This window comes from Procambarus clarkii, chromosome 69 (assembly GCF_040958095.1).
Source record: "Procambarus clarkii isolate CNS0578487 chromosome 69, FALCON_Pclarkii_2.0, whole genome shotgun sequence".
NCBI classification, from domain to species: domain Eukaryota; kingdom Metazoa; phylum Arthropoda; class Malacostraca; order Decapoda; family Cambaridae; genus Procambarus; species Procambarus clarkii.
In genome coordinates this window covers 16,465,650-16,473,149 of record NC_091218.1, presented here as the reverse complement: position 1 = coordinate 16,473,149, position 7,500 = coordinate 16,465,650, and the positions used below count along the sequence as shown (strand labels likewise).

At 42.5% G+C, this 7,500-nt stretch overlaps 1 protein-coding gene and 1 non-coding gene across 8 annotated transcripts in view; both read left to right on the top strand.

Annotated features, from left to right (window-relative positions):
* LOC123752869 (protein FAM13A) overlaps positions 1 to 7,500 on the top strand; it is a 421,243-nt gene that overhangs the window by 20,892 nt on the left and 392,851 nt on the right. The window lies entirely within an intron of this gene.
* On the top strand, positions 663 to 781 carry LOC123772353 (5S ribosomal RNA). Its single transcript, XR_006774636.1, has one exon. It is a non-coding gene; the product is annotated as a 5S ribosomal RNA (ribosomal RNA).

Sequence of the window (7,500 nt, the reverse complement as noted above, 5' to 3'; positions counted from 1 at the left end):
TCGCCTGTACAAGCGGCTATAGGTACACGCCAACACGGTACACAGCTCACAGTAACAGTAGTTTACCAGTAGTGAGTTGACTTTTATAATTTTGTTGTGTGTTTAATAACTGAATGCACACACACGCTGGATTTATTTGGTTAGCTTAACAATTAGTTATTGTTAAGTGTGCAGGATTCGAACCTGCACACTGAGTACTCCTAAGCACACGCCATTAGACCATGTCGTGGTATAGTGGTCTAAAGGCGTGTACTTGGGAGTACCCAAATCACCTCGACAGTTGTTAGTGAGGGTTGGGTGTCTTAATTATCAGCCACGTCATTGTGACGTAACAGCCCAACATAAGGTTGTTTTGGATTGATTAGTTATATTTTGTGAGTTTGTTGGAGATACCGAAGGAGAGGAGCTTGTATATCAAATCAAATGTTTATTCAGGTAAAAGTACATACATATAAGATGAGTTATAACCATAATGTTGAATTTCTAGATAGAGCTAGTACATACAGTGCCTAAAGCCACTAATTTGCACAGCGTTTCGGCCAATATCTGGCGTCAACGTCTACACCCACACCTACGCGCAGGTCAAACCCTATATATACAGTATATGTGAACGAGCCTGAATGGTCCCCAGGCATACATACAACTGAAAACTCACACCCCATGCCAACGGCCATACCACGTTGAGAACACCGCTTCTCGTCCGATCAGCGAAGTTAAGCAACGTTGGGTTTGGTTAGTACTTGGATGGGTGACCGCCTGGGAACACCAAATGCTGTTGGCAATAATGTTTTTTTTCAGGGTTGATAAAGACAGGCTGTTTAACACAAGGGGCACACGCACTAGGGGACACAGGTGGAAACTGAGTGCCCAAATGAGCCACAGAGATATTAGAAAGAACTTTTTTAGTGTCAGAGTGGTTGACAAATGGAATGCATTAGGAAGTGATGTGGTGGAGGCTGACTCCATACACAGTTTCAAGTGTAGATATGATAGAGCCCAATAGACTCAGGAACCTGTACACCTGTTGATTGACAGTTGAGAGGCGGGACCAAAGAGCCAGAGCTCAACCCCCGCAAGCACAACTAGGTGAGTACCCCAGAAGTGACTCGAACCCATACTGTCAGGAGCACTATGCAACTGGTGTACAGGGCACCTAATCAACCTAAGCCTGGGGACCATTCAGGCTTGTTCGCATTTGTGTTCCTCACGTGTGCCCCAAAGAATGAGGTGATTTGATAAAATACTGTACCCAAGATTACCATCAGAGTGCCGGCGGGCTGATGGGCAAATAGCCTCGGGTACCATCAGCTTTTGTTCGGTTCGTGATGGTCGAGTGGATTAGGTGCCCTGTACACCAGATGTATAGTGCTCCTGGCAGTATGGGTTCGAGTCACTTCTGGGGTGTGAGTTTTCAGTTGCATATACAGTAAATATATCTGTATTCAGCACGTGCTGCGTAGCGCTGACGTGCGTCACATACAGAAAGTACGTGACTTGCGTGCTTCAAGCAATTGGGTGATTCTTGTGTTAGCGGGCCCTTGGTTGGTAACAGTGCGGAGCTGCGTCAAGTGCAAGGTTGTGCCTGAGCGCCAGGTTGCGTCGCTGCCACAAAAGGCAGAGTTAGCGCTTACAATATGCAGTGACTTGGATACACAATAAATCCATCCAGCTCTACTCGTCCAGGACTTGTTAAGCATTTACGCAACCACTTACGAAACCTGTATATCATTCCTCAAGCATGGCGGATTTCTTTACATTTACTAAACAGTTTATGACCCACGAACCACTACGAGGTTGTTTATAACGATAATAACCTTGGGTTGTGGAAGTTTAAGGAGCTCGTAAACTCTCTAATAAATGTAAACGAGCTGCCAAAGATCAAGAAAAGATGTATAGGTTTCAGAAGTGGTTGCAGAAAAACTTAATAAATCCTGGCCCTGGTCTGTACAACGACCATCTCGCTTCTTGTAGGGTCCGCGTTTGAGCCCCGATGATATCAAAGGTCTGTTACTATTGCACAGAGAAATCACATTACCGTGAAGTATCAATGAGAATATCAGTAGGAGCTATGGGTTGGATTCGAACCTGCACACTGAGTACTCCTAAGCACACGCATTTAGACCATGTCGTGGTTTAGTGGTCTAAAGGCGTGTGCAGTGGGAGTTACCCAGTGGGCAGGTTCGAATCCTCCTCATGGCCCCTACTGATTTGTCTTCTTGTCACCGTTTTTCACCAAGTCCTCATATCACTTCTAAGATCTGTACAGTCATACAGACTTAACTCTTTGTCGCCATTTACCATACCTCGAGAAAATGTAACTCTAGCAACTGGCAAGTGGAGTTTTACAGGACAAGTCATTGATAATCTAGAGCTGAAATATGGTATACCTTCGTTTATATTGTAAATCATCAGCTGGTCGGTAATTACACACACATTTCATGGGGCAACAAGACATTTCTGGTCGATGAAAGCATTCGTAGACTGCACCTTAATATACCTTTAATATTTAAGTTATTTGGTGTGGTATGGTAAGTATTGATGGATTTCTGATCTACTTTATTAGACTGCTAGATAAAAATGGTTCAAATTTTCCATTACCGATAAAATGGGAGGACGGAGGGGCGAGCGGTGGTGGCGATGGAGTGTTTTGTTGCTGTTCGGATAAGGAGTAGAGAATGACCGGAATACCAGCATTTTCTGGACTCGAAGAGAGGGAAAAGGAATGCCATTAGAAAATAGCATGGGAAGCTGGAGCAACCTTAGTTTTAGCTGGTTGAGGAGTGGGGATTACATAGGGCTGGTTGAGGAGTGGGGATTACCTTTAGCTGGTTGAGGAGTGAGGATTACCTTGGGCTGGTTGAGGAGTGGGGGATTACCTTTAGCTGGTTGAGGAGTGGGGGATTACCTTGGGCTGGTTGAGGAATTACCTTGGGCTGGTTTCGAGGATCAACCTCCCCTCGGCCCGGATTGGATAGAAAATAAACCCAAATATACAGACGCAGTTGTAGGTGTTGAGGAGGCCAGGGGCGCAACACAAATATACCAGGTTGGAACTGTGCCATAACTCCCTTGAATGAAAGTGTCACAGTTTGGGGGGGGTGCGGCACGCTGTTAGGTTGGTTAAGAGGCAGGAGCAGCAGGTGTTAAGAGGGCCAGGTAAACCGGGCTCTTCTTGATTCATTTAGCTTAAAGAGATCCTTAAAAACCAAAGGCACTTTTACCCCAGGCACCAAGTGTCTCTGAGGCATTGGGGACAAAATTGTAAATATATATATGTATGTATATATACACATATATAATTTGTTTTAACTGAGCGCAGACAAGTCAACCGTTGATTACTTTTAAGAAATCCGATTATCTCATAATTCAAACAAAAATAAAATTGAAGATCAGGTCTCAAATCTCCATATGAAAATAAAAGCTTACTATAGTGCCTGATACAATAGCTGGGTTAGAATGAACCAAATGAAAATACGGGGTAGCGAAAGTACATATAGAAAACACTATCACTATCATAAGCTCACATCTTAGCATTGTACTCTGTTGTGCCAGGAACCGAGATGCTAGAAGCTACCTGGTTCATCCTGGCGGTTAAAGTTGCTGTAAGGGAAAAGGTCACAGGTAAATCACAGGTGTAGACTCTTGATTGGAAGTGCTTCCAGGGCGGAACATTTCAAAAGAGAGAGATCTGTGTCATAAGTACTTAAGGTGGGTGTCACAAAATGCAAGGAAAGACCGGGTTGGATGTTGTGCAAACATAACGATGTTGTTATAGATTCAGCTACTCGGAACAAGTTCCAAGTAGCACGGGCTATGGTGAGCCCGTAACTTACCTGGCACAGGAGCGGGGTAAGTAGCACGGGCTATGATGAGCCCGTAGTGGACTTACCTGGCACAGGAGCGATGCTGTGAGCATAACGATGCTGTCGTCATTGTAATAGTAGGTGATGGTGCGAGCGAGGTGTGAAGTGAGAAGTGAAGGTAAGCAAGGAAAGGTTCCTCGTGGTCCAAATATTTACGACTGCGTGGGATGGGAGCCCCTTCATCGTCTTTGTTACGGAACACATTATTCCGAATATTAATCATTAATTGTATCAATGTATTTAGAACACGTTTCGACTTATATTTGGATGAAGTTCAGTGATATAGTCCAGAATAAATTTTGCAATACAGTTAATAGGTGTAGGTACACATCGAACTTTCATGGAATCATTCAGATGATTTTGAGGAACAATACAAATTACATCTTTTAGTCTCCGTGGTGTAGTGGTAAGACACTCGCCTGACGTTCCGCGAGCGCTTTGTCATGGGGTTCGTATCCTGGCCGGGGAGGATTTACTGGGGGCAAATCCTTAACTGTAGCCTCTGCTTAACTCAACAGTAAAATGTGTACTTGGTTGTAAAAACGATTCTTCGCGGCGGGGATCGTATTCCAGGGATCTGCCCGAAACGCTACGCGTACTAGTGGCTGTACAAGAATGTAACAACTCTTGTATATATCTCAAAAAAAAAAAAAAAATTGATGTCCATCTTTGGGAAAAATTAATATAATCCAGTTACCAAACAACTGCAGCTGTGATGGTTTCATCGGAAATACACAGTCAGGCAGTCCATAATAGTTCAGTTTGGATGTAGATAAGTCATTAAGTCATTCTGAGGCACTGTAATATACCTTGATAACATTTCCGCTGCACGGGGAACCAGATAGATGCATGCCAGCGCTGCACGGGGAGCCCTCAGCGCCATAGGGATGCATTTTAGAGCTGCATGGGAGCTCTCAGGCTCCATATGGATGCGTGGGAGCTCTCAGGCTCCATATAGATGCATGGGAGCTCTCAGGCTCCATATGGATGCATGGGAGCTCTCAGGCTCCATATGGATGCATGGGAGCTCTCAGGCTCCATATGGATGCATGGGAGCTCTCAGGCTCCATATGGATGCATGGGAGCTCTCAGGCTCCATATAGATGCGTGGGAGCTCTCAGGCTCCATATGGATGCATGGGAGCTCTCAGGCTCCATATGGATGCATGGGAGCTCTCAGGCTCCATATGGATGCGTGGGAGCTCTCAGGCTCCATATGGATGCATGGGAGCTCTCAGGCTCCATATGGATGCATGGGACCTTCAGGCTCCATATAGATGCGTGGGAGCTCTCAGGCTCCATATGGATGCATGGGAGCTCTCAGGCTCCATATGGATGCATGGGAGCTCTCAGGCTCCATATGGATGCATGGGAGCTCTCAGGCTCCATATGGATGCGTGGGAGCTCTCAGGCTCCATATGGATGCTTGGGAGCTCTCAGGCTCCATATGGATGCATGGGAGCTCTCAGGCTCCATATAGATGCGTGGGAGCTCTCAGGCTCCATATGGATGCATGGGAGCTCTCAGGCTCCATATGGATGCATGGGAGCTCTCAGGCTCCATATGGATGCGTGAGAGCTCTTAAGCTCCGTACGGGCACATGGGAGCTCTCCGGCGGCCAAGAGGAACCTATGTGAGGGCTGCAGGAAAAACTGTACAATGTAGATATCGCGCCACGGGATGTTTCAACTCATGGATAAATTTTTGTATGTCAGGTTTTAATAGGTTATTTCTGTCGTCGATAAATTTGTTTAGAGCGTAGATAAGCTACGGAAAAAATATTTTTGTTGATCAAATATAATCTTAATAATAATAAAAATTATAAATTATAATAATAAAAATTATTATCAACCAATTAATTATTTTCAATTAATTATTGAAAATAATTATCTATAAATAATATATATATATATATATATATATATATATATATATATATATATATATATATATATATATATATATATATTATATATATATATATATATATATATATATATATAATATAGTGATTTTTATTAATACAAAAGTAACTTTGATTTTGAGTATACAATTTTTTTAATACTAAATGTAAATAGCATATGATATCATTCACATAAAACTAGGATGCTTGCGCTGACTACAGCAAACTGGTGCTGCACAAAGTTATGCCTAATATCAGGTTACTGCAACGCAACAGGACAACACCATGGTAGGCTACCATGAACAGGCTAGGCTCATGGTAGGCTTCTATGAACAGCCTAGGCTCATGGTTACAACCCATCCTCTTAAAAATAACGTCATTTTGGCTCGTATGCGCGCTATGGCCAAAGGTGGACGTAATTTGAAATGAAATCGACTCACAAAAGTGACGTACTGTCACGTTTTCTGTTAGAGTCGTCCGGCTTACTCGGTAAGGTTTGAAGACTAAACTTTCAATTAACGTTTTTCATAACTTTATGAGAATTTCCTGCCCACCTAACCTACCAGAGGACCCTTAACTTACTGTTGTTGAAAAAAAAAATCCCAAATTTATTTTAATTTTTTTTCATTTTCAAATTACGTCCACTTTCGGCCATACGGGCAAACGGCCAAAAACGACGTTATTTTTAAGAAGACAGGTTAAGCAACCCCCAGGCTACTGTGAACCCTTGGTATCTACGTCTCTTTCCCCTGCTCTCTGCAGTGTTATCTACATTTCATTTATTTCTTGTGCTAACTGATATGGTATTTGTAATAAAACGAGACAGATAGATAACTCAGTTTTATGCCATTTAATTTATATTGACATTTTTACGATTTTAAAGCCTACTGTTATTGGTGGAAATACAAGGTACATTATTATTTTTCTGAACATTGCGTTAGGAAAGCTGGGATTTATATTGGGATTTTGTGTGTGATAATTTATTTTTGGAGACTCGTGTTGTTAAGTAAAATCAACTAATTAGTTAGTCAAAATAACTTAGTCTTATTTTAATCAATGATTTAAGTACTGCAGTGTTGGATAAAGTAAATATTTTGGATGCACGCCACTTTGTAGAAAGTTTCCGAAGGTTCGTTGAGTTTTGTGTCCAGGCATTAATAAATGCTGCCGTGTTCACATATATCTGTTATTATTTCCTCTCTGTGTCGTGAAAGAGAGTGCGCAGTGTAAACAGTTAGCCAGGAGGAGGAGGAGGAGGAGGGTAAGAGGAGCCCAGCATGTGATCAAAGTAAAGCCATAATGGCTCCCATGATGGTAGGTGAGGCACTACTCCTCGAGGCGAAGGTGAATTTGTTCACCGTTTTGCTGGTCTCAAGGTCACTCCCGCTCCTTTGTCTTATCTTGACCTTTTTCTTCCCTCGGAGTCTATTTTTTGTGTCATTGTTGACATAGTTGTTAGCCTTAACCCGTTTTGGTATCCAAAGGTCAAGATTTTTGTTGTTACAACAAATATTCTGTGTCTATATGTATGCTATGTGATACAGTATAACAGTATAAGCACATCGTATGTGACATTTTATTTTGTTAAACTAATTCAGCAGAGAGGGTTGAAAACATTTTATATTAAAAAAAAAGTGTTTTCTCGCAAGCTACCACTGGTGTCACTGTACCCTAAGTATTCGATTTAGCAGAGTTGCGAAAGTGCTGGGCATAAGAATAGCCCTCTTTACATTGT